This window comes from Pseudophryne corroboree, chromosome 5 (genome assembly GCF_028390025.1).
Source record: "Pseudophryne corroboree isolate aPseCor3 chromosome 5, aPseCor3.hap2, whole genome shotgun sequence".
Classification (NCBI taxonomy): domain Eukaryota; kingdom Metazoa; phylum Chordata; class Amphibia; order Anura; family Myobatrachidae; genus Pseudophryne; species Pseudophryne corroboree.
In genome coordinates, this window is record NC_086448.1 from 562,726,255 (window position 1) to 562,751,045 (window position 24,791).

A 24,791-nucleotide genomic window follows, 5' to 3' on the forward strand; every position below is an offset into this window, starting at 1 on the left:
CGCTACAGCACAGCGCTGCAGCAGGATGACACACAGACGCGCCGCTCACGGCAGCGTCCATCCGGCTCCAGCCAGCTTGCTGGAGCCGAGTGGACACTGCCGTGCGGTCGGGCTGCTGTGTGACATCCATCTGTAGCGCTACTGTAGCGCTGATCTCCTCTGGCTGCCGGCGGCAGTCCCCCGCTGGTTTCCCTGCGGCTCTCCCCCCTCTCCTCCTCTGCGTCCCTCATCTCAATTCGACTTGAAAAAGTCGAATTAAGATGAGATTTGAATAGGGGTTGTCGGATCCATTCCGACAAATACATGTCGGAATGGATCCGACTTTAATTGAATATACCCCATAGAGTGGGAATAGAACCTGTGGCGAGCGCAGCCAGCAACTTTGCCCGCAGCGTGGCAAGCACAGTGAGCCCGCAAGGAGACTCTTTGCGCTTGCCCCGCTGCCGGCATACAGACGGCTGTATGCTGATGGCCTGCATCCCGACCTATATTGAACCCGCTAAAGGGGCTTGTTTCACTTTGCCCTACCATAAGGGTATAATGGATGTAGTGAATAATAGGAGCTACGGTCTGCAGCATTAGGGTCTTTTGTCATTTCCTCACAATTTTAAGGAGACATGTGGCTTATAAATAGGGCCCTATATGCAGACATTACAAAAGTGTATCCTTTGCCATATTACAGTACACTATGGGTTTACAGTATGTATCCTCCCTCAGTTCTTGCTGCATGCGTACCCCAATTTTTAAAGACCACTTTTGGATGGATAAAAAATGTGACATTGCAAATATATTTACAATACACCAACATCTGCAGATCCACTAATTGTTAGGATGTTCTAGTATCTGGCTTAATTTCCAACATTAAATATATAGGCTATAATGTGGAATTACAGTATAGCCCAGTGATGGCTAACCTTGACACTCCAGCTGTTGTTGAACTACACATCCCAGCATGCCCTGCATCAGTTTTAGCATGGCCAAATAGCAAAACTGTAGCAGGGCATGCTGGGATGTGTAGTTCAACAACAGCTGGAGTGTCAAGGTTAGCCATCACTGGTATAGCCAATACATTTAAATACAGTATACTACTGTATATTGCTATCAAAAATGTTTTTCCATGTAGATGCTATAGAACCCCTGCCAAACTCCCCCCCCCCCCCCCTCCCCAGCCAAAAATGTAAATAAAATCTGCATAGATCTGATTTTCCTCAGCTGCTAGCACTGTTCACTGTAGTAGACACTGAATCAGGGACTGCTGTTCAATCCCGGAGAGGCTCTCCTCCAAGCTTCTTGACACTCTATGATGTCTCAGTTGTTGCCACCAGGGAGATTGCAAGCTCCTGAGATCCACACCTGGGACCAGACATATGTTCAGAATAAAAGTCAGTGAGCAGAACCAGATAGGCACCAATTGTCCAGCAGGGGGGTTGCTCCTCCATCACTCTTCCCTGTGTACGTCACTAGTGGAGATGTTGGAGGAAGGGGATTTGTCACTGCAGAAGCAACTTCTGTCCTCATCCGCCTCCTGTTCTCCTGCAACAAAGCATTCAGTGAGAGTCCCAGCTCAACCGGTGCCGCTGTCACACTAACGTCAATTGCAACATACCGCCTTCTCAGGTTGGAGCGCCACACAGACTCTCATAACAAAGGGGCGGTTCTTTTGCCGCATTGGAGCCGCCTAGAAAAAAAATTCCTCTCTGATGCTCCTCCGGCCCAGCCCTGCTGGGTGTATGATTGTGGTTCTGCAATAGACTAATAGACTTAGTTATAGGTACAGATGGAGCCACGCTAATCATGGCTCCGTCTGTGCTGCGGCGTGCCCACCGAGGCGCGCCTATTGTAGGGACTGGGACGCGCGTGCGTGTGAGACGCGCATGTGCCCCATTCACTGCAATGGGAGTGTCTCTGGGGCACTCCCGTAGCGTGACTAGGCACCGGAGGGGGTTCAACAATCGCCAGTTACGATCATAGGGGGTAATTCTGAGTTGATCGCAGCAGCAAGTTTGTTAGCAATTGGGCAAAACCATGTGCACTGCAGGGGGGGCAGATATAACATTTGCAGAGAGCGTTAGATTTGGGAGGGTTATTTAGTTTCTGTGTAGGGTAAATACTGGCTGCTTTATTTTTACACTGCAATTAAGATTTCAGTTTGAACACACCCCACCCAAATCTAACGCTCTCTGCACATGTTATATCTATCCCCCCTGCAGTGCACATGGTTTTGCCCAACTGCTAACAAATAAATTTGATGCTGCGATCAACTCAAAATTAGGCCCATAAAGTGATTGATGAATTGGGTTATCCAATATGCTGTATTTCATCAACCAATCGAGGCTGTAGATTGCTACTGTATGGTAACCGTTACTAGTGTTGGGTTGGGTTTGTGTGACTGGTCACATAACCGCATCCCCTAGTATTTTACTAGTAAAATGGTAACTGTCCTAATTTGTAGATCTGCTGCCTTGTAAGTGATTGCCCCTTTAAAGAAATGTCCGAGTTCAGCCAGCATCCCACACCTTCATCCCGCAATTGATCTTTAGATGAAAAATGATCTGCAAATCACTGTAAGTGCATGGAAAGATATTGGTGGATTGGAGAATTGTTATATTGGGGAATTAGTGATTGGTGATTTATGAGCCTCATAAGCCAAAGAGTGACTAAGCAACAGCTTTGCAGATTTTCTATACCCAAATGTACTGTGTAGATTGAATAATGTATTCACAACAGCAGCTCAACAGCTTTCTCAGCTTCTTTACCTGCATCAAATTCCTTCAGGACATGTGATGGGCCAAACATATCTTTAATGGGGTTGGCAGGTAATGTGTTAGATTTTTACTGAATTACGTACTTTACTATTTTAATAATTTAAGATCTGAATTAGTATTGAGTAAAACATACTTAGTACAATTTGCATAGAATGTTTTTTAAGCATTTGAAATTATAACAGTCTGCTTGGTAGTCATTGTACACATTTGTAATACACTTGGAACATGTTTTAGGGGGCATTTGGTAGAAATTGATATACAATAAAGGGATACTTGGTAATGGGTAAAACAATTGTAGAGATCTTTGGCCCCCCTTTTCTAATTTGTTTTTAATTTTACCAATGAACGATCTGGAAACTGTAATTTGAATCTGATGTCAATGGTTTATGTACTTTAACTTGGTTAGGTACATTAAATAAATACAGTATTTTCGCTTTAGAGTCTTCAATGTAAAGTTTTTGTTTCTTTGAGTTGATTCATTTTTTCTATCTTCTGGAAACAATTTAAGAAATCTTGATTGTATTTTTCTTTTAAGATCAAATCTGTATTATTTTGATCCATTGTTTTGGGGCCCATAGGTCGGTACCTACTCTGCCTATTTGGTAATCTGGCACTGGTTCATATCATTGCTACTACACCACCGCTCCATGCACACGTACGCACAAAAGTGATAAAGAGCTAACACTCATGGCCTGGGCAGATGCTGACAAGTAAAATATAGTGGGGTCTGCCTGCAGAAGCCGTACCAGACAGTAAGTCTGTGCCATTCATGCTATAGCAAGTCCAGACTGTTCATCCTCTCTAATGCCCACGCCTTGTTCATGAGGACATCTTCAATGCGCATGCACAAATCACTTGGAAATGGCCTACAGTATGTCTAGAGTGCAGGGCCGCTGCTGTGGAACTCCAGAAGGGTAAGTATAATATATGGGTGCCGGGTGTGCGGTTTGGGACTCCCTGGACCCAGGGGTGTCACGCTTGGCTGAGTTTGAGGATCCGGCAACTGACATTTGCCCAGGGAAGTGATTGCCTGCAGATGAAGAAGACGAGGGGGCTGGATATAGTTCCTTCTCATGGGACACGAGACCAACGAAGAACGTGGGCAGGACTAGAAGGCAGGTATAGTAGTTAACAAAGTTGAAGACGAAGAACTGCGGACTGGTAGGTGGCGGTTCTGAACAAAGAGGCTGAACTGCAGACTTGTGAACTGTGGTTTGAAAGACGAGGCTGAAGAGCACAGATTTGCAAGCTGTGCTTGAGAGACGAGGTTGAAGAACACGGATTTGCAAGCTGTACTTGAGAGACGAGGCTGTGGAGAACAGACTTGTAAACTGTGCTTGAGAGACGAGGCTGAAGAGCACAGATTTACAAACTGTGCTTGAGAGATGAGGCTGAAGAGCATGGATTTGCACGCTGTACTTGAGAGACGAGGCTGTGGAGCACGGACTTGTAAACTGCTTGTGAAACGAGGCTGAAGAGCACGGATCTACAAACTGTGCTTGAGAGACGAGGCTGTGGAGCACGGACTTGTAAACTGTGCTTGAGAGACGAAGCTGTGACCTGAGACTCCTCCTGGGTTGGGATTCCCAGGAACGCTCTCGCAAACGGCAGTAGGTTAGAGACTGCAGGACTGCGGCAACAACTAAATGACGGCAGAGCAAAGCCAGGGAGTAACCAGGACACGGCAGGAATCCTGGGAGCACAGGGCTATAGCACCTACAACATAGTAGTAACTTGAAGCACTGGCGCCCCTGTAATAAACCAGCCCCTTTTTATAAGGAGAGATTTCCCTGGATTGGCTGGATACAACAGGAAACCTGCACCATTGCTCAGAATTGGTCTCCAACATGGCGGCTCCCTGTAATGCAGACCTTCTTGCTGGTGCCTAGACACTCCCTTGTCTCTGGCCTCCCAGCAACTGCTCTGAGTGGGATCCGCTGCAACGGCATCCCACCACCGCGAGCGGACCCACCACAGCCGCCTACCCGCCACAGTAGCCCTCCTCCGCCGCTGCCCACAAGCCGCCCGCACGGCAGACCTCACGGCCTCGGCGTCCCAGTAAGAGACCGGATGATGACAAGGGGACCGTGAGCACCACACGCCTTGCACCCATTATAGAAATGCCTTTGTGAAGAAGCATTTTATATACTATACTGAGCCATATTAAGACATGCATATTTCATAATAAACATGTAAATGCTGTAATTATGAGTGGTACATTTTAAGTGTATATGTCCTAAATTGGGCATAAAAGGTTTTTTTGCTTACATATTGAAGTATGGATTGCAACTGGTTTTGCCTTTAAAATGTGTTGCCTCGGCTAACTAACTGGAATCACGTTGATGGCTGTTACATTTTGGGCTTTGTATTCATGTTTTTTTTATTTATTTTGTAGACTCCTCTTTAAAGATAATATTACAAATCTTTAGGTGTGGTACAGGGTCCAAACAGTTTCTTTTTCTTCCACTAGGGGTCACTGGAGTACTCTTGGGATATGGATGGGACATTAGCAGGGATAGGCATATTTAAATATTTAAATTAGTAACCCACCACCCCCTCCATACTCCCAAGGTACCTCAGTGTTTTTTTCTGTGCCTTGCCAGGAAGGCACACATGGAGGATTTTCCACACTTCTGTTTATTAAAAGATTTTTATTTTTACACTCAATCCCTTCCCATCTTATTAAGAAGCTTGGGTCCGGGATTGTGGAGGCTGCTGACTGCAGCAATTGGCTTGTCGGCGCTCAGGAGAGGAGCACTACCATAGACCACAATCAGCAGAGCTGATTTCAGCCTCAGGCTGCAGAAGGAGCTGGACAGAGCTTGGGAGAGAAGCCCCATCATAGCCTCCACTACTATCAGGTAATGAGCAGCCAGGCAGCTCACACTGCTGCCGCTCACTTGCTCTCACTGCTGCCGCAGTCTGCCAGCAAGAGCTGTGATGCTGCAGCGGGGAGATAGATTTTTCCCGCAGCAGCGCCGCGGGTTATAGAGTCGCACAGAAAAACTAAGCTGTGTTTTAATGCAGCAAGTGCATACCCTGCTATTAGCCTGTGTTACACTTCTGTATCAATGTATATACAAGTATGTTATATATGAACTAATCTGTACTGTGATTAGTCTAACAGGCCAATGTTGTTTTGTTATACATATTTATCTAATTTTAGTGTGTCCCACATGCACTGCACTTCAGGCTTATACACACTTTAGTTACATGTTTACTGAGTCGTGGGACTTGTCTGTCTTTGTCTACTTGTCTGTCTGGGTACATAATGAGTAAAGCTTATGCAAAATCACAAAAGCAGCTTGGCTGCAAGGTCTGTGAGAGTGCGTTACCTGATGGAACTACTACTTACATAGTGTGTCTTGCACATACGAGTACAAATGCGAACATTTACCCTGATCTGCCTTGGGCAATGATGGCAGGTGGGATGACTGGCTTACAATCAGAGTTGGTTGCTGTGTGTAAGGAGCATGAGACGGCTAGATCTGAGGCTAGGTTGATACCGTCTGAGGTGCCGGAGCAGGCTCAGGAGATGTCAAGGACTTTGCAGGGTTTACAGCAGTCTAGGTCTACTTCAAATCCGAAAAGTAGTCATCGGTGATCTCACAACTTACCGGTGTCAGATGCATGATTCAATGCCAGACCTATTCTCTCAAGAGGAACAAGAAGAAGGTGAAGTGGGCTAGGAGTCAGATAGTGAGGTTACTGATAGTCTCATTAGGGCAGTACATCAGGTTTGGAATTGAAGAACCTCTTTCAAATGATAAGGTTTTATTTGCAAAAAAACACAGAGCACCTGTGTGTTTTCCTTATTCAGATTCTATTAATAAGCAGTTAACAGATGCATGAAAGAATCCGTATAAACGGTTTTCTAAGCCTAGATGGTTTCTGTCTAACTACCCGTTCCCAGAGTCTATGACTATGAAAAGGGAAACTCCACCGGCGGTAGATTCCTTGGTGTCAACACTTTCCAAAAAGTTAATCATTCCAGTCCCAGCTGCTACCTCGCTTAAAGACCCGTCAGAGCGGAAGCTGGAAGCTATGCTAAAGTCATTGTATACAGCTGTAAGGGTGTTGCTTCGGCCTGCTTTAGTTGTTGGAGTTTGGGTTAACAAGGCTGTAGTTGCACAGGCAACACAGCTCAAATTGGGCCTGCGACAAGATCTTCCCTTGGATCAGCTTATCCTTCTTGCTGATCATATCGGCGATTCCGCTGACTATTTAGGCATGTCTTCTATGGACGTTGGCCAGGTTAGTTCTTGACTTTCAGCTTCACTAGTTGCGGCCCGACGGGAGATTTGGCTACGTTCTTGGCAGGCGGAGGCAGAGTCAAAACGTGGAACAGAAGCGTTGCCCTACACTGGCGATATGTTGTTTGGTCCTGAATTAGACAAATGGATTTCTCAGGCCACTGGTGGGAAGTCTTTTTTCCTGCCGTTGCCCACACCAGTTCCAAGACGGAAATACGCTGCACCAGCGTTCAAATCCTTTAGAACTCGGTCCTTTCGAGGCCGTGCTAGAGGAACAACCATACAGAGTAGACGTGGTAGAGGACGTGGCTTTCAGCAAACCACTAACCGTCGTCAGGACACAAAGGCTGCTGACAAGCCAGTGGCATAACGAGCTTCCAGCCCATCTCGGATCTTCAGTTGTGGGAGCACGCCTTCAGACGTTTCACTTAACGTGGCTTCAGACATCCACAAATGCGTGGATCCGCAATTTAGTGTTTAAAGGTTACAAAATAGAGTTCGATTGTCTACCACCAATGCGATTTTTCAAGACAGGCCTGCCTGTGTCAGGAGACAAAAAGGCAGTTCTGCAGACCGCGATTAAGTCTCTCGTAGATTCCGCGGTTTTGATTCCAGTTTCAGTTTACCAACAGGGTCAAGATTATTATTCCAATCTTTTTGTAGTACCAAAGCCAGACGGCTCTGTCAGACCGATAGTGAACCTGAAGGGGCTCAATCAGTACGCCACTTACTACAGGTTCAAAATGGAATCCCTGCGGTCGGTGATTGCAGGTTTAGTACAACAGGAATTCATGATTTCGCTGGATCTCAAGGATGCGTACTTACACTTTCCAATTTGGTCACTGCATCAGGTGTACTTAAGGTTTGCGGTACAACAAAACCATTATCAATTTCAGGCACTACCGTTTGGCCTCTCATCAGCGCCTCAGGTATTCACAAAGTTGATGTCTGTAATGATAGCGCATCTCAGATCCCTGGGAGTGATAATAGTTCCGTACTTAGACGATCTTATCATCAAAGCTCTGTCTCAACAAATACTTATTCAACATGCCTTACTAATATACAATGTACTAGTTCAGCACGGTTGGATTATCAACGTCAAGAAATCAAGCCTCATTCCGTCTCAAAGACTTCAATTCCTAGTAATGATTCTCTATACGGTGGATCAACGAATTTACCTGCCTGAACAGAAAGCACAAAGTATTCGTCATCTGGTACAGCTGGTGCTCAAACCACGGACAGTCTCGGTGCATTTGTGCATTTGACTGTTAGGCAAGATGGTGGTGTCTTTTGAAGCACTCCAGTTTGGAAGATTTCACTCACGTCCTTTTCAACTGGATCTTCTCGCTCAGTGGTCAGGCTCGCATCTACAAATGCATCAGTTGGTTGCAGTTGTCTCCAAGGGCCAGAGTATCACTACTCTGGTGGCTCCACATAAACAATCTCACTGCAGGAAAAGGTTTGGAGTCTGGAATTTGATAATTCTGATGACGGACGTAAGTCTCAGAGGTTGGGGAGCAGTGGTCCTAAATTGTCAGCTTCAGGGTCTATGGTCAGACCGAGAAAGATTACTGTCAATAAATGTCCTGGAACTCAGTGCAATTTACGACGCGCTGCGACAGGCAGTGCACATGCTGTCCAGGTTCAGGCAGACAATGCGATGGCAGTCGCATACATCAACAAACAAGGAGGAACTCAAAGTCGCATGGCCATGCGAGAAGTTGCTCGAATCCTGAATTGGGTCGAGAATCACCAAGTGATATTGGGCCTAATTCAGAGTTGATTGCAGCAGCAAATTTGTTAGCAGTTGGGCAAAACCATGTGCACTGCAGGGGTGGCAGATATAACATGTGCAGAGAGAGTTAGATTTGGGTGGGGTGTGTTCAAACTGAAATCTAAATTGCAGTGTAAAAATAAAGCAGCCAGTATTTACCCTGCACAGAAATAAAATAACCCACCCAAATCTAACTCTCTCTGCAAATGTTATATCCTGCCACACCTGCAGTGCACAGATTTTTGCCCAACTGCTAACAAATTTGCTGCTGTGATCAACTCCGAATTACCCCCATTGTCGTCAGTGTTCATTCCAGGAGTGGACAACTGGGAAGCGGATTATCTCAGCCGTCAGGATTTTCATCCAGGAGAATGGGTGTTAAATTCAGAAGTGTTCCAGATGTTGGTCCAGCTGTGGGGTTACCTACAGGTGGATCTAATGGCATCTCGCCAAAATCATCAAACACCCCAGTATGTGTCCAGAATAAGAGATCCAAAGGCAGTGGCAGTGGATGCTCTCACAATCACGTGGCCATTCAGCCTGGTGTGTCTGTTTCCACCATTTCCGCTGCTGCCTTGGTTGCTAAAGCGTATCAAACGAGAGTCTACAACAGTCATACTAGTGGCACATCATTTGCCTCAGAGAGCGTGGTTCTTGGCTCTACGTGGTCTACTCGCAGATGATCCGTGGCTGCTCCCGCTACGTCCAGACCTGCTACAACAGGGTCCGTTCCCTTACCCCGATTTAGCGTGGCTGCGTTTAATGGGGTGGCTGCTGAAACCACTGTTTTAAGACGAGTGGGCATTCCAGAGTCGGCTATACCAACCATGTTATGTGCTAGGAAGCCAGTTACAGCAGCTCATTATCACAGGATTTGGCGAGCTTATATAGGGTGGTGTGATGCTCGGAAGTTTCTGACATCTTTCACGTTATTTTGTCTTTTATTATTTTTACAGATTGGGTTAGATGGAGGACTATGTTTATCTACACTAGAGGTGCAGGTCTCTGCCTTGTCAATTTACTTTCAAAGGCGTTTGGCCCTTTTGTCAACAGTACACACTTTCCTGCAAGGTGTCCACAGAGTTCAACCTCCATTTATACCACCTACAGCTCCATAGGACTTGAATCTGGTTTTAGATTTTTTTGCAATCTTCAATTTTTGAACCCTTACAACATGTGAATTTTTTAAGTTTCTAACTTGGAAAACAGTTTTTCTCCTAGCCTTAGCTTCAGCAAGGCGTGTTTCAGAATTGGGTGCCTTGTCATACAAGCCACCATATTTGGTGTTTCATGATGATAGAGCGGAATTTTGGACGAATCCCACTTTCCTACCTAAGGCGGTATCTTCTTTTCACATCAATCAACCAATCGTAGTTCCTGTGTTATCAGAAGGTGTAGGAACTCCAGCTACTTTGGATGTGGTATGCGCACTCTCCATTTATGTAGCCCGAACATTAACAGTATGTAAAACAGATACATTATTTGTTCTCTATGATGCAGTCAAGATAGGTTGGCCAGCTTCCAAGCAGACCAGATGGATTACGCTGACCATTCGTCAGGCTTACCTTCATGCTAGGCTACAACCACCTACATAAGTGTCGGCTCATTCCACATGTTCAGTGGGAACGTCATGGGTATCAGGTCATGGAGCTTCTACGACGCAACTTTGCCGTGCAGCTACATGGTCATGAGTGCACATGTTTGTGCGCTTTTACAAATTTGATACATTTGCGGCATCAGCAGCTAGCTTTGGCCGTCTAGTGTTACAGGTGCCAAACAGCTCTCCCGCCCAAGAGGGAAACTTTGTTACATCCCAAAAGTACTCCAGTGGCCACTAGTGGATGAAAAAGAAAATAGGATTTTGGTACTTACCAGATAAATCCCTTTTCTTTGAATACATAGGGTTCACTGGACGCCCAGCCAGAGCAGTTTCACCTGGCTTGTGGTAAGTTCAGTAGATCTTATGGTAACACATTCTCACCAACTTGTTCACATGTTAAGGTGATTGTTATCTATTGTTGTGTCAACTTTCTAGTTGTCTGTTGTTATGTGTCAACTTTATTGTTGTCTGTTATGTTATAGTGTTATATTGTAATTCTCTATTGTTCATCCTCTCTATCGCTCCTGTTCGGCTCAGTAAAATTCACTGAGGTACCTTGGGAGTATGGAGGGGGTGGAGGGTTACTAATATAAATATTTAAATGTGCCTATCCCTGCTTATGCCCCATTCATATCCCACGAGTACTCCAGTGACCCCTATGGATTCAAAGAAAAGGATTAATCTTGTAAGTACCAAAATCCTATTTTTTCTTATAGGTACACTTACCCCATCCATCCGGGCAAAGTACAGACCATTCATAGTGGTGTTTATTAAAGAGTAAAAATCAGGACAAAAGATGCCCATGTTAGGTATATATGTCAGTGAATCTAATAGGTATCCTTGTTTGGCATTCTGACTTAAGTCAGAGTCAATAATTCTATCACCCTGAAAGGTACTACTCTAGCATCAGAACTGTGATCTCACAGATCCCTAACTGCCGATCCAGTGAGGGCAGAGCCTAATATAGTTAATATCCTATCACTCTAACCTTTGTACCATACACCTCTTTGCTCTGTCACCACATCTGGAAAATACAAAGGAGCCACAGGTCCCCTAACACTATTACAATTTTGCTGTCTCTGCTGCACAAACTAGCACTCAGTTAGTTGGTCTCCCCCTGCTTCTAGCAATCAATGTAATAGTTAAAGTGTAACCTTAATGATCTAATAGCTTCTTCAAAGACTTAGTTCTGGAACATATATGAAAATAGAATAATAAATTAAACTTTATTACAAAGGAAGTACAATTCTTAGTTGCAGAAATTAGAGAAATAAAAAGGATTACAGATTACATAAAAATATGTGTGGTGTCATTTCAAAATAAAAAGGAAAACTTACACAGAATTACACTCAACTTATTCTGGGCTGGGGGCACAGCAGGAAATGCATATCCAGGCTTCATCTTAGAATTGATCCCCCAAGTGTGACGAAGAGCAAAATGCTCCAGTAGCTTTTATCTGCTCCCCCCTCATAGTGATGTTTGACAGATCCTGTCAAACCAACTTACTTGGCTTTTATGAAACAGTAAGCGCAAACCTAGATCAGGGTAAAGACGTGGATGTAATCATTTTAGACTTTGCCAAAGCGTTCGATACTGTACCACACATGAGACTTATCTACAAGCTACAAGAATCAGGGCTAGGAAGCACAATATGCACTTGGGTCAAAAACTGGTTAGATAACAGGGAGCAGCGCGTTGTGGTTAATGGATCTTTTTCAACTTGGACTGAAGTGCTAAGTGGTGTGCCGCAAGGCTCAGTATTAGGACCGCTATTGTTCAATATTTTCATTAACGACCTAACAGAAGGTCTAGAGAGCATGGTGTCAATTTTTGCAGATGATACCAAATTGTGTAAGGCTATAAATACAGAGGAGGATGCCGAGTCTCTTCAGAACGACTTAGTTAAATTAGAAGCATGGGCAGCCAAATGGAGAATGCGCTTCAACACAGACAAGTGTAAGGTAATGCACTGTGGTAACAAGAACAAAAATTACACCTACCTACTAAATGGGGTAAAATTAGGGGATTCTGTACTGGAAAAGGACTTAGGTGTCCTCATAGATAGCAAGCTAAGCAGTAGTACCCAAAGTAGGACTGCAGCAAAGAAGGCTAATAAGATATTAGCATGCATAAAACGGGGTATTGATGCTAGGGACGAGAGTATTATACTCCCGTTATATAAATCACTAGTGAGGCCACACCTTGAATACTGTGTACAATTCTGGGCACCGTACTACAAAAAGGATATCCTGGAGCTTGAAAAGGTACAGAGGAGGGCGACCAAACTAATTAAGGGCATGGAGACGATGGAATACAAGGAAAGGCTTGAAAGACTAGGCATGTTTACATTGGAAAAGCGGAGACTAAGAGGGGATATGATCAACATCTACAAATATATAAGGGGACAATACACAGAGCTTGCGCGGGACCTGTTTTTGGTTAGATCAACACAGAGGACTCGTGGACACTCGCTCAGGTTAGAGGAGAGGAGATTACGCACAATACGGCGTAAAGGCTTTTTCACGGTAAGGACAAAACGTGTTTGGAATTCCCTGCCCGAGGGAGTTGTAATGGCGGAATCTGTCAACACCTTTAAGAATGGGTTAGATAAATTCCTAATGGATAAGGATATCCAGGGGTATGGTGCATAGTCATGCATTATAGTTACTATAAATAGGGATAAAATGCAACGGCTGACAGCAGCATCAGTCAGAAATTTTAGTCAAATCATCATGCATAGGAGACCACAAATAGGTTGAACTCGATGGACAATTGTCTTTTTTCAACCTCAGATACTATGTTACCCTCTGGTCCCCCTTTGGTTTCCAGAGTGTAATTAACTGCTCTTTATCTGTGTGGGCAGAATTTTAAAAGAACCTCAAAAGAACATAACTTGCAATATACCATAATATGTCAATAATCTCTACAATATACAGTATATAATATTTAATATATACTATTTTAGGTTAGCCTTGTACAAATATTTCACAGTGAGGAATTTACTTTATAAGGAGCTGCGTTTTCTCAGATTGCATTTACTAATGGGGCAGGCAGATAGCATATAAAACGAATAAAAATAAAAACCTTGAATTGAATTAATATTTCAGTCTATTGCAAACACATTTCATCCCAGAACAGAACTGCAGTAAAAGGCAGCTAATTTACTCAACTATTATTGTCATATTTTTGTTTGAAGTCTTGTCTCTACAATACAATATTATTGACCAGTAAACACATAGCATTGACATTTTCCAATCCTGCTCCTTCATTTTAGTATATTATACAGTAGAATTACAACTCTGTCAGGCTGCATTTTCTCATATCACCTGATGTCTTAATAGCAGTGGACAGATGTACTGCAATTCCACACACGTACTGCTGCTGTTCGGTGTCCAAGATAAAATGTACAAGCAGAGGACTGGAAAGCTGTGAGTTATTGCACCATAAAAACTATGTCTGGAAACGGAGCAGTGTTCATAGCAAGGCAGAAATATGACATTTACTGTGTGAGATGTGCTTCTTTCTCCTCTCTATGTAATCCTTCCTTAGTTGGTGTACATACTCTCTTGCATTTTTTAGATGCATTTTGCATGCGCTTTAATGTTGTGAAAATTCAGTTCTAAGCAGTGGCCACAATCTGCCGCCATAACATTCGGGCAAAGCAACTTTGTGGTGCGTAACAGAACTAGTTTTCCCCTCGCAACCCAGAGATGTGCGCAGGAAGATTATCAAAGTTTCTGCACTGTGGGGGTAATTCAGACCTGATCGTAGCAGCAAATTTGTTAGCAGTTGGGTAAAACCATGTGCACTGCAGGTGGGGCAGCTGTAACATGTGCAGAGAGGGTTAGATTTGGGTGGGGTGTGTTCAAACTGAAATCTAAATTGCAGTGTAAAAATAAAGTATTTACTCTGCACAGAAACAAAATAACCCACCCAAATCTAACTCTCTCTGCAGATGTTTTATCTGCCACACAGTGCAGTACACATGGTTTTGCCCAACTGCTAACAAGTTTGCTGCTACGATCTGGTCTGAATTACCCACTGTATTCCAAGTTGATGTGCACATCGCAGCGATTTCATGTTTAAGTCATCTTTTGTGGTATTAGGCTAAACATGTTAGTGTTTTTCCTTACATTGCGGACGGTAACATTTTCTATTATACTACTTTTTTGTATACGTTTGCAACATTCCACTTCATGACTTGACTATACAGTGTTTCTAAAATACTAGTTTGTAGGGCAGTGCATAGCTTCCGAGCATAGGGTCTAATGGTTTGCATACAACTTCGATGGTAGGTAGACTGCGCATTTGCAGGACCCGGGTTGTGTTGAACGGGTCTTGCTTTGTTGCACACAGTACTTCCTAAGCCACAGCCTAATTTGGGGGGAACACCCCCATTTTCTCAGAGTGTGAGGCCAGGGTCTGCATCTTCCAATGTAGATTTCCCGACCCCAGCAGAGGAGTTCCTTAGACTTACTCAGATGGGCCTTGACTGCGACCACTGAGACTGATGATGGAGATCCGATGCTGTGTCTTCAGATGCAGTACTCAGGTCTGCGATGCTGGCAGAAGGTGTTTTATTTTTCCTTTAGACACCTCCTGCAGCATGAACTTATTTTCCCTTTGGAAACAGCAGCGATGCAAATAGCGTCCATCGTTTGCTCTTTGCACTGCAGACTAATAGGAGCGTCAGACATGTTACCCTCCAAACTTGATGGGCCGGATGTAATGCCACCAGAGTTTGGCGGCCGCGCGGGATGCCGGCCGAACTTAGACTTTTTTTTAAAGGGGCAATCACTTACAACACATGGTTTTGCCTTGTACGTTATTGCCCCTTTAAAAAAAACGTCCGAGTTCGGCCGGCTTCCTCTGGTGGCATTACATCGGCCCGATGTTTGAATAGTGCCTACAAGAGTAGTGTCAGTGGTCTGACTTCCATTGATTTGCTTCTCTTTAAGTGAAATTCTCTTACTGCTAGCATATTTCTAAAGTAAATGTAATATGCAAGAATAACCTGCTGGAGAGATGAAACATGCTGAAGAACCAGTGCTGACTTTCCCTGCAGAGAGGTCTGCTCTCAAGTTTACAGCTTCCTCTGCTTTTTCAAAGCTCTTTCTTTCATCTGGTAATATCCTTTTTATTCACGCTCCTAATGTGTAACTTCTTTGTTACTTTCATCACTGAAAAGAGCTGAAAGAACGCCTCTGGCTTACTGTTGCTAGATCCACATTTGTTTTATTTCTGGTTTTATTCTTTTATTTTAGAGGGCAGTAGCATCTTCCCAGCATTTGATGTTTTGCTGTATTTTGTGTTTGTTTGCTTTCTGTAACCTCTCCCAGTGTGAAATGTTATAAATGATATGATAAGATATTCTATATATATCCTGTAAGCAGGTTATTCCTGTTGTGTGTTTTGTCAAATGTCACTTGTTCACATACAAAAAAATTTCACTGCACAAAATAACTAACAAAACGTCATATACAGTAAAAAAAAAAAAAAATACAATAGTGTCATCCAAACACAGGTAATTTTAAAACATCATTAACAATTGATCTACTACACAATGTATAAAATATGAAAATGGCACATGGGCCCGTTCCTCTTTTAATCCGCCCCTGGGTACATGGCACATTTTATATTCAAAATATGGGGTGTACCGCACTTGACCATTGATATTATGCTTTCCAGCATATGAGAACCAAAATATAAACAATTATACAGGATAAATTCCTCTGGATATTCAAATTGGTGGTGCACCCAGAGTCCGTATTGTACTAGATATTTATACATGGAGGAAAAAAAAAAAAGACTCTTTTGTGGGTGCACTCTTAGAATTTAGTCAAAGAAAGACTGTAGTGTTGAAATACTAAAACATGAAGTTTAATACAATATTAAAATACAACAGTTAGTGTATCCTACACAAATATAACAACAACACATGGACAATACAATACAAAAAAATAATAAAGATAAAAAATTCATCACATAAGTGGTCTCTTACTTGATAGTAAATGCATATAGTACCCTAAATCTGTGCCTAACACTGACAGCAGATCCACTATATTTTCTATCCTCCTATTATCAGTGTCATTAGCACTTTTTCCCAATTTGGACACTTATGGTTCACCTAGGATAGGTTTTTTCTATGTATGGAACTGCTTTATCGTGAACTTAGCTTTTCCTGATGCCTACTTCTGAACCTCCAAGAGCAAGAAAACCCATGGGTACATACAATATCTATGAATTCATGGTTGCGGTAACTGGCTGTCAGTAGTAGTACCACACTGTGGTCCCCCTATATAGCGCAGCAAATACAATTGGAAATAACAATGATGTAACAAAACTGGGTAATAACAAACAGTCATAGGAGGTAGAAAGACCCTGCTCGCAAGCTTACAATCTATAGGGTAATAGGCATGGATACACAAGGATAGGTGCTATCTATTGCATAGTTGTCCACCAGATTGCAAAGGTTCTTGATGGGCTGTATGATATGGTCATACAGCAATGATGAACCGGGGTCGAAAGGAAGAGAAAGTGAAGAATGAGAAGACATGTGAGGATATGTGTGGACTGTGCAGAGTGGATGCAATTTAATAGGAAGGTTTATGCAGGTCTGGAATTGGATACGCTTGCCTGAAGAGGTGAGTTTTCAGGGAACGCTTTAATGTTTGGAGACTAGAGAAGAGTCTTATTGTGCGTGGTAGGGCATTCCACAGAGTGGGTACAGTCCGAAGAAAGTCCTGCAATCATGAGTGGGAGCGAATAATGAGTGTGGATGAGAGACGCAGATCTTGTGACGAGCGAAGAGGTCGGGTTGGGAGATATTTTGAGATAAGCAAAGTGATGTATGTTGGTGTAGTTTGGTTAATGGCCTTGTGTGTGAGTAAAAGTATTTTATATTGAATACGGTTGAATACAGGTAACCAATTGAGAGACTGATAGAGTGGATCTGCAGATGATGAACGTCTAGCAAGAAAGATTAGCCTCGTAGCTGCATTCAGAATGGATTGTAGTGGTGAGAGTCTCGTTTTAGGATGACCAGTTAGGAGACTATTGCAATAATCAAAGTGGGAGATATGCATGGATTAGAGTTTTAGCAGTGTCTTGTGTAAGGTATGGTCGTATTTTGGATATGTTTTTTAAATGCATATAGCATGATTTTTAGACAGATTGAATGTGGGAACAAAGGACAAATCAGAGTCAAGGATGGCACCTAGGCAGCGAGCTTGTGGGGTAGGGTAGATTGTTGAGTTTTCAACAGTGATAGAGATATCAGGTTGGTACCTACTATTGGCCGGTGGAAATATAATTAACTCTGTTTTTGAAATATTAAGTTTGAGGGGGCGAGATGTCATCCAGGATGAAATGGCAGAAAGGCATTCAGTGACACGGGCCAGTACAGATAGGGACAAATCAGGGGAGGATAGGTAGATTTGAGTATCATCTGCGTACAGATGATACTGAAATCCAAAAGAGCTGATTAGTTTACCAAGAGATGAGGTATAGCTAGAGAAAAGCAGAGGACCCAAGACTGAGCCTTGTGGTACTCCAACTGAAAGAGGTAGCAAAGAAGAGGTAGATTCAGATACATTGCTGTAAACTAGGCCTCATCCGTTCATACACTGTTCAAAGTAGACTGATGCTAGCTATTAGCTATGTTCCATTCTTGGGTCTTTTGTGGACCTCCATTCTAGGAGATACCAGAAGAGAGATCCATAGACAAATGCAGGAGAAATAATGATGCAATATGCGTAATTATGGCCTGTCCGCTACTGCACAGCAGGTGGTGGGGACATACCATAATTCATGTTGAAATGTGACCCTGTGTAGAGGTATTTGGGAGTTTCATGGACATTACAAGGGAGACTTCACGTATGTTATACAAGTATGACAATATATTTTACATCTCCGAGATATATTCATATTACACATACACTTTGTGTTGCCCGCTCAACATTATGGCTTTATATAGTGGGTGTATACAGATGAGTACTTACGCAGTTTTGCTCATAGTGCAACACATATTTTGCGAGTGTATAATATTTTCTCTGACGTCCTAGTGGATGCTGGGAACTCCGTAAGGACCATGGGGAATAGACGGGCTCCGCAGGAGACTGGGCACTCTAAAGAAAGAATTAGGACTACTGGTGTGCACTGGCTCCTCCCTCTATGCCCCTCCTCCAGACCTCAGTTAGAATCTGTGCCCGGCTCAAGCTGGTTGCACACTAGGGGCTCTCCTGAGCTTCTAGTAAAGAAAGTATTTATTAGGTTTTTTATTTTCAGTGAGATCTGCTGGCAACAGACTCACTGCTACGAGGGACTTAGGGGAGAGAAGCGAACCTACCTGCTTGCAGCTAGCTTGGGCTTCTAGGCTACTGGACACCATTGGCTCCAGAGGGATCGAACACAGGCCCAGCCTCGGTCGTCCGGTCCCGGAGCCGCGCCGCCGTCCCCCTTGCAGAGCCAGAAGACGGAAGATCCGAGGACATAATCGGCGGCTGAAGACTCCGGTCTTCATTAAGGTAGCGCACAGCTGCAGTGCTCCCCATGCACACCACATACTCCGGTCACTGATGGGTGCAGGGCGCTGGGGGGGCGCCCTGGGCTGCAATTAGATTACCTTACAAAATGGCAAAAATACACATAATATAGTCTAATAAACTATATATGTGTAAAAATCCCCTGCCATAATATTAATATAAAGAGCGGGAGAAGCCAGCCGAAAAAGGGGCGGGGCTATCTCCCTCAGCACACTGGCGCCATTTTCTCTTCACAGCTCCGTTGGAAGGACGCTCCCCAGGCTCTCCCCTGCAGTTTCCAGGCTCAATAGGGTAAAAAAGAGAGGGGGGGCACTAAATTTAGGCGCAATACTGTGTATTATAGCTGCTATAGGGAAAAATCACTTTGTGTAGTGTAATATCCCTGTGTTATATAGCGCTGTGGTGTGTGCTGGCATACTCTCTCTCTGTCTCCCCAAAGGGCTTTGTGGGGTCCTGTCCTCAGTCAGAGCATTCCCTGTGTGTGTGCGGTGTGTCGGTACGACTGTGTCGACATGTTTGATGAGGAGGCTTATGTGGAGGCGGAGCAGGTGCCGATAAATGTGATGTCACTCCCTGTAAATGTGATGTCACTCCCTGCGGGGTCGACACCAGAGTGGATGGATATGTGGAAGGTATTAACCGACAGTGTCAACTCCTTACATAAAAGGCTGGATGACGTAACGGCCGTGGGACAGCCGGCTTCTCAGCTAGTGCCTGCCCAGGCGTCTCAAAGGCCATCAGGGGCTCAAAAACGGCCATTATCCTCAGATGGCAGACACAGATGTCGACACGGAGTCTGACTCCAGTGTCGACGAGGATGAGACATATACACAATCCACAAGGGGCATCCGTTGCATGATTACGGCAATAAAAAATGTGTTGCACATTTCTGACATTAACCCAGGTACCACTAAAAAGGGTATTATGTTTGGGGAGAAAAAGCAACCAGTGGTTTTTCCCCCATCTGATGAGTTAAATGAAGTGTGTGAAGAAGCGTGGGCTTCCCCCGATAAGAAACTGGTGATTTCTAAAAAGTTACTGATGGCGTACCCTTTCCCGCCAGAGGACAGGTTACGCTGGGAGACGTCCCCGAGGGTGGATAAAGCGCTCACACGCTTGTCAAAAAAGGTGGCACTGCCGTCTCAGGATACGGCCGCCTTAAAGGAGCCTGCGGATAGAAAGCAGGAGGCTATCCTGAAGTCTGTATATACACACTCAGGTACTATACTGAGACCTGCTATTGCTTCAGCATGGATGTGCAGTGCTGCAGCAGCGTGGTCTGATTCCCTGTCTGATAACATTGATTCCCTTGACAGGGACACTATATTGCTAACCATAGAGCATATTAAAGACGTAGTCTTATCTATGAGAGATGCACAGAGGGATATTTGCCGGCTGGCATCTAGAATAAATGCAATGTCCATCTCTGCCAGGAGAGTATTATGGACTCGGCAGTGGACAGGTGATGCGGATTCTAAAAGGCACATGGAGGTTTTGCCTTACAAGGGTGAGGAATTGTTTGGGGATGGTCTCTCGGACCTCGTTTCCACAGCAACAGCTGGGAAGTCGACATTTTTACCTCAGGTTCCCTCCCAGCCTAAGAAAGCACCGTATTATCAGGTACAGTCCTTTCGGCCCCCGAAAGGCAGGCGGGTTAAAGGCGCGTCCTTTCTGCCCAGAGGCAGGGGTAGAGGGAAAAAGCTGCACCATACAGCCAGTTCCCAAGAACAAAAATCCTCCCCTGTTTCCACTAAATCCTCCGCATGACGCTGGGGCTCCACTGGTGGAGCCAGGTGCGGTGGGGGCCCGTCTCCGGAACTTCAGCGACCGGTGGGTTCGCTCACAGGTGGATCCCTGGGTTCTACAAGTGGTATCTCAGGGATACAAGCTGGAGTTCGAGACGTCTCCCCCTCGCCGTTACCTCAAATCGGCCTTGCCAGCCACTCCCCAGGACAAGGAGGTAGTACTGGCGGCAATTCACAAGCTGTACCTTCAGCAGGTGATAATAAAAGTTCCCCTCCTTCAACAGGGAACTGTTTGTGGTACCGAAACCAGACGGTTCGGTGAGACCCATTCTAAATTTGAAATCCTTGAACACTTATATAAGAAGGTTCAAGTTCAAAATGGAATCGCTCAGGGCGGTTATTGCAAGCCTGGAAGAAGGGGATTACATGGTATCACTGGACATCAAGGATGCCTACCTGCATGTCCCCATTTACCCACCTCACCAGGTGTACCTCCGTTTTGTGGTACAAAACTGCCATTACCAATTCTAGACGTTGCCGTTTGGTCTGTCCACGGCACCGAGGGTATTTACTAAAGTAATGGCCGAAATGATGATACTCCTTCGAAAGAAGGGAGTTATAATTATCCCATACTTGGACGATCTCCTTATAAAGGCGAGGTCCAGGGAGCAGTTGTTGGTCGGAGTAGCACTATCTCAGGAAGTGCTACAACAGCACGGCTGGATTCTGAATATTCCAAAGTCGCAGCTGGTTCCTACGACGCTTCTGCTGTTCCTGGGTATGATTCTGGACACAGAACAGAAGAAGGTGTTTCTCCCGGAGGAGAAGGCCAAGGAGTTGTCATCTCTGGTCAGAGACCTCCTAAAACCAAAACAGGTGTCGGTGCATCACTGCACGCGAGTCCTGGGAAAGATGGTAGCTTCTTACGAGGCAATTCCATTCGGCAGATTCCATGCAAGGATCTTTCAGTGGGATCTGTTAGACAAGTGGTCCGGATCGCATCTTCAGATGCATCGGCTGATCACCCTGTCCCCGAGGGCCAGGGTGTCTCTACTGTGGTGGCTGCAGAGTGCTCATCTTCTAGAGGGCCGCAGATTCGGCATACAGGACTGGGTCCTGGTGACAACGGATGCAAGCCTCCGAGGTTGGGGGGCAGTCACTCAGGGAAGAAACTTCCAAGGACAATGGTCGAGTCAGGAGGCTTCCCTTCATAAATATAATGGAACTAAAGGCCATTTACAATGCCCTAAGTCAGGCAAGGCCCCTGCTTCAAAATCAGCCGGTGCTGATTCAGTCAGACAACATCACGGCGGTCGCCCATGTAAACAGACAGGGCGGCACAAGAAGCAGGATGGCGATGGCAGAAGCCACAAGGATTCTCCGATGGGCGGAAAATCACGTGATAGCACTGTCAGCTGTGTTTATTCCGGGAGTCGACAACTGGGAAGCAGACTTCCTCAGCAGGCAGGACCTCCACCCGGGAGAGTGGGGACTTCATCCAGAAGTCTTCCAACTGATTGTCAACCGTTGGGAAAGGCCACAGGTGGACATGATGGCGTCCCGCCTAAACAAAAAGCTAAAAAGATATTGCGCCAGGTCAAGGGACCCTCAAGCAATAGCTGTGGACGCTCTAGTGACACCGTGGGTGTACCAGTCGGTCTATGTGTTCCCTCCTCTTCCTCTCATACCAAAGGTGCTGAGGATAATAAGAAAGAGAGGAGTAAGAACTATACTCATCGTTCCGGATTGGCCAAGACGGACTTGGTACCCGGAACTGCAAGAAATGATCTCAGAGGACCCTTGGCCTCTGCCTCTCAGACAGGACCTGCTACAGCAGGGGCCCTGTCTGTTCCAAGACTTACCGCGGCTGCATTTGACGGCATGGCGGTTGAACGCCGGATCCTGATGGAAAAGGGCATTCCGGTTGAAGTCATTCCTACGCTGATAAAAGCTAGGAAAGATGTAACAGCAAAGCATTATCACCGCATATGGCGAGAATATGTTGCTTGGTGTGAGGCTATGAAGGCACCCACAGAAGAATTTCAGCTGGGTCGTTTTCTGCACTTCCTACAGTCAGGACTGACTATGGGCCTAAAATTGGGTTCCATTAAAGTCCAGATTTCGGCCCTGTCTATTTTCTTTCAAAAAGAACTGGCTTCACTGCCTGAAGTTCAGACGTTTGTTAAGGGAGTGCTGCACATTCAGCCCCCTTTTGTGCCCCCGGTGGCACCTTGGGATCTCAACGTTGTGTTGGATTTCCTAAAATCGCATTGGTTTGAGCCACTTCAGACCGTGAATTAAAATATCTCACGTGGAAAGTGGTCATGCTTTTGGCCTTGGCTTCGGCTAGGCGGGTGTCAGAATTGGCGGCTTTGTCCTGTAAAAGCCCCTATCTTATCTTCCATATGGACATTGCAGAATTGAGGACGCGTCCCCAATTCCTCCCTAAGGTGGTATCAGCGTTTCATTTGAACCAACCTATTGTGGTGCCTGCGGCTACTGGGGACTTGGAGGTCTCCAAGTTGCTGGATGTAGTCCGGGCCCTGAAAATCTATGTTTCCAGGACGGCTAGAGTCAGAAAGACTGACTCGCTGTTTATCCTGCATGCACCCAACAAGCTGGGTGCTCCTGCTTCTAAGCAGACTATTGCTCGCTGGATCTGCTCCACGATTCAACTTGCACATTCTGCGGCTGGACTGCCGCATCCTAAATCAGTCAAAGCCCATTCCACGAGGAAGGTGGGCTCTTCTTGGGCGGCTGCCCGAGGGGTCTCGGCTTTACAACTTTGCCGAGCTGCTACCTGGTCGGGATCAAACACGTTTGCAAAATTCTACAAGTTTGATACCCTGGCTGAGGAGGACCTTGAGTTTGCTCATTCGGTGCTGCAGAGTCATCCGCACTCTCCCGCCCGTTTGGGAGCTTTGGTATAATCCCCATGGTCCTTATGGAGTTCCCAGCATCCACTAGGACGTCAGAGAAAATAAGAGTTTACTCACCGGTAATTTTATTTCTCGTAGTCCGTAGTGGATGCTGGGCGCCCATTCCAAGTGCGGATTGTCTGCAATACTTGTATATAGTTATTGCCTAACTAAAGGGTTATTGTTATGAGCCATCTGTTCAGTGAGGCTCAGTTGTTATTCATACTGTTAACTGGGTATAGTTATCACGAGTTATACGGTGTGATTGGTGTGGCTGGTATGAGTCTTACCCGGGATTCCAAATCCTTTCCTTATTGTGTCAGCTCTTCCGGGCACAGTTTCCCTAACTGAGGTCTGGAGGAGGGGCATAGAGGGAGGAGCCAGTGCACACCAGTAGTCCTAATTCTTTCTTTAGAGTGCCCAGTCTCCTGCGGAGCCCGTCTATTCCCCATGGTCCTTACGGAGTTCCCAGCATCCACTACGGACTACGAGAAATAGAATTACCGGTGAGTAAATTCTTATTTTCGTATTATACTTATCATACCAAAACTTGTGTTTCCAGTGAGTTTGCTAAGGCAATAGGTTTTAAAGGCAAAACAAGTTTTCTCATACGTCCTAGAGGATGCTGGGGTCACCATTAGAACCATGGGGTATAGACGGGATCCGCAGGAGACATGGGCACTTTAAGACTTTCAAAGGGTGTGAACTGGCTCCTCCCTCTATGCCCCTCCCCCAGACTCCAGTTTTAGAATTGTGCCCAGTGAGACTGGATGCACTACAGGGGAGCTCTACTGAGTTTCTCTGAAAAGACTTATGTTAGGTTTTTTATTTTCAGGGAGGCTGCTGGCAACAGTCTCCCTGCTTCGTGGGACTTAGGGGAGAGAAGTATGACCAACTTCTAGTGAGTACAATGGCTCTGCTTGTGGCTGACAGGACACCATTAGCTCCTGAGGGTGCTGATCGCTGGGTACGCCTAGATGCTCACTCCCGCAGCCGGCCGTCACCCCTTACAGAGCCAGAAGTCAGAAGACAGGTGAGTAGCAAAAGAAAAGAAGACTTCTTCTCCAGTGACGGCTTTATGAGGTACCGGGCAGCAAACGGAACGCTGCGCGCCATGCTCCCACACAAACACAGGCACTGCAGGGTGCAGGGCGCGGGGGGCGCCCTGGGCAGCATTAAATCCTCACAAAATG

The 24,791-nt window shown here is 45.2% G+C and overlaps 1 protein-coding gene across 3 annotated transcripts in view; it reads left to right on the forward strand.

The window, feature by feature from the left end:
- The window catches only part of CARMIL1 (capping protein regulator and myosin 1 linker 1), a 581,945-nt gene that overhangs the window by 361,466 nt on the left and 195,688 nt on the right, over nucleotides 1–24,791 (forward strand). The window lies entirely within an intron of this gene.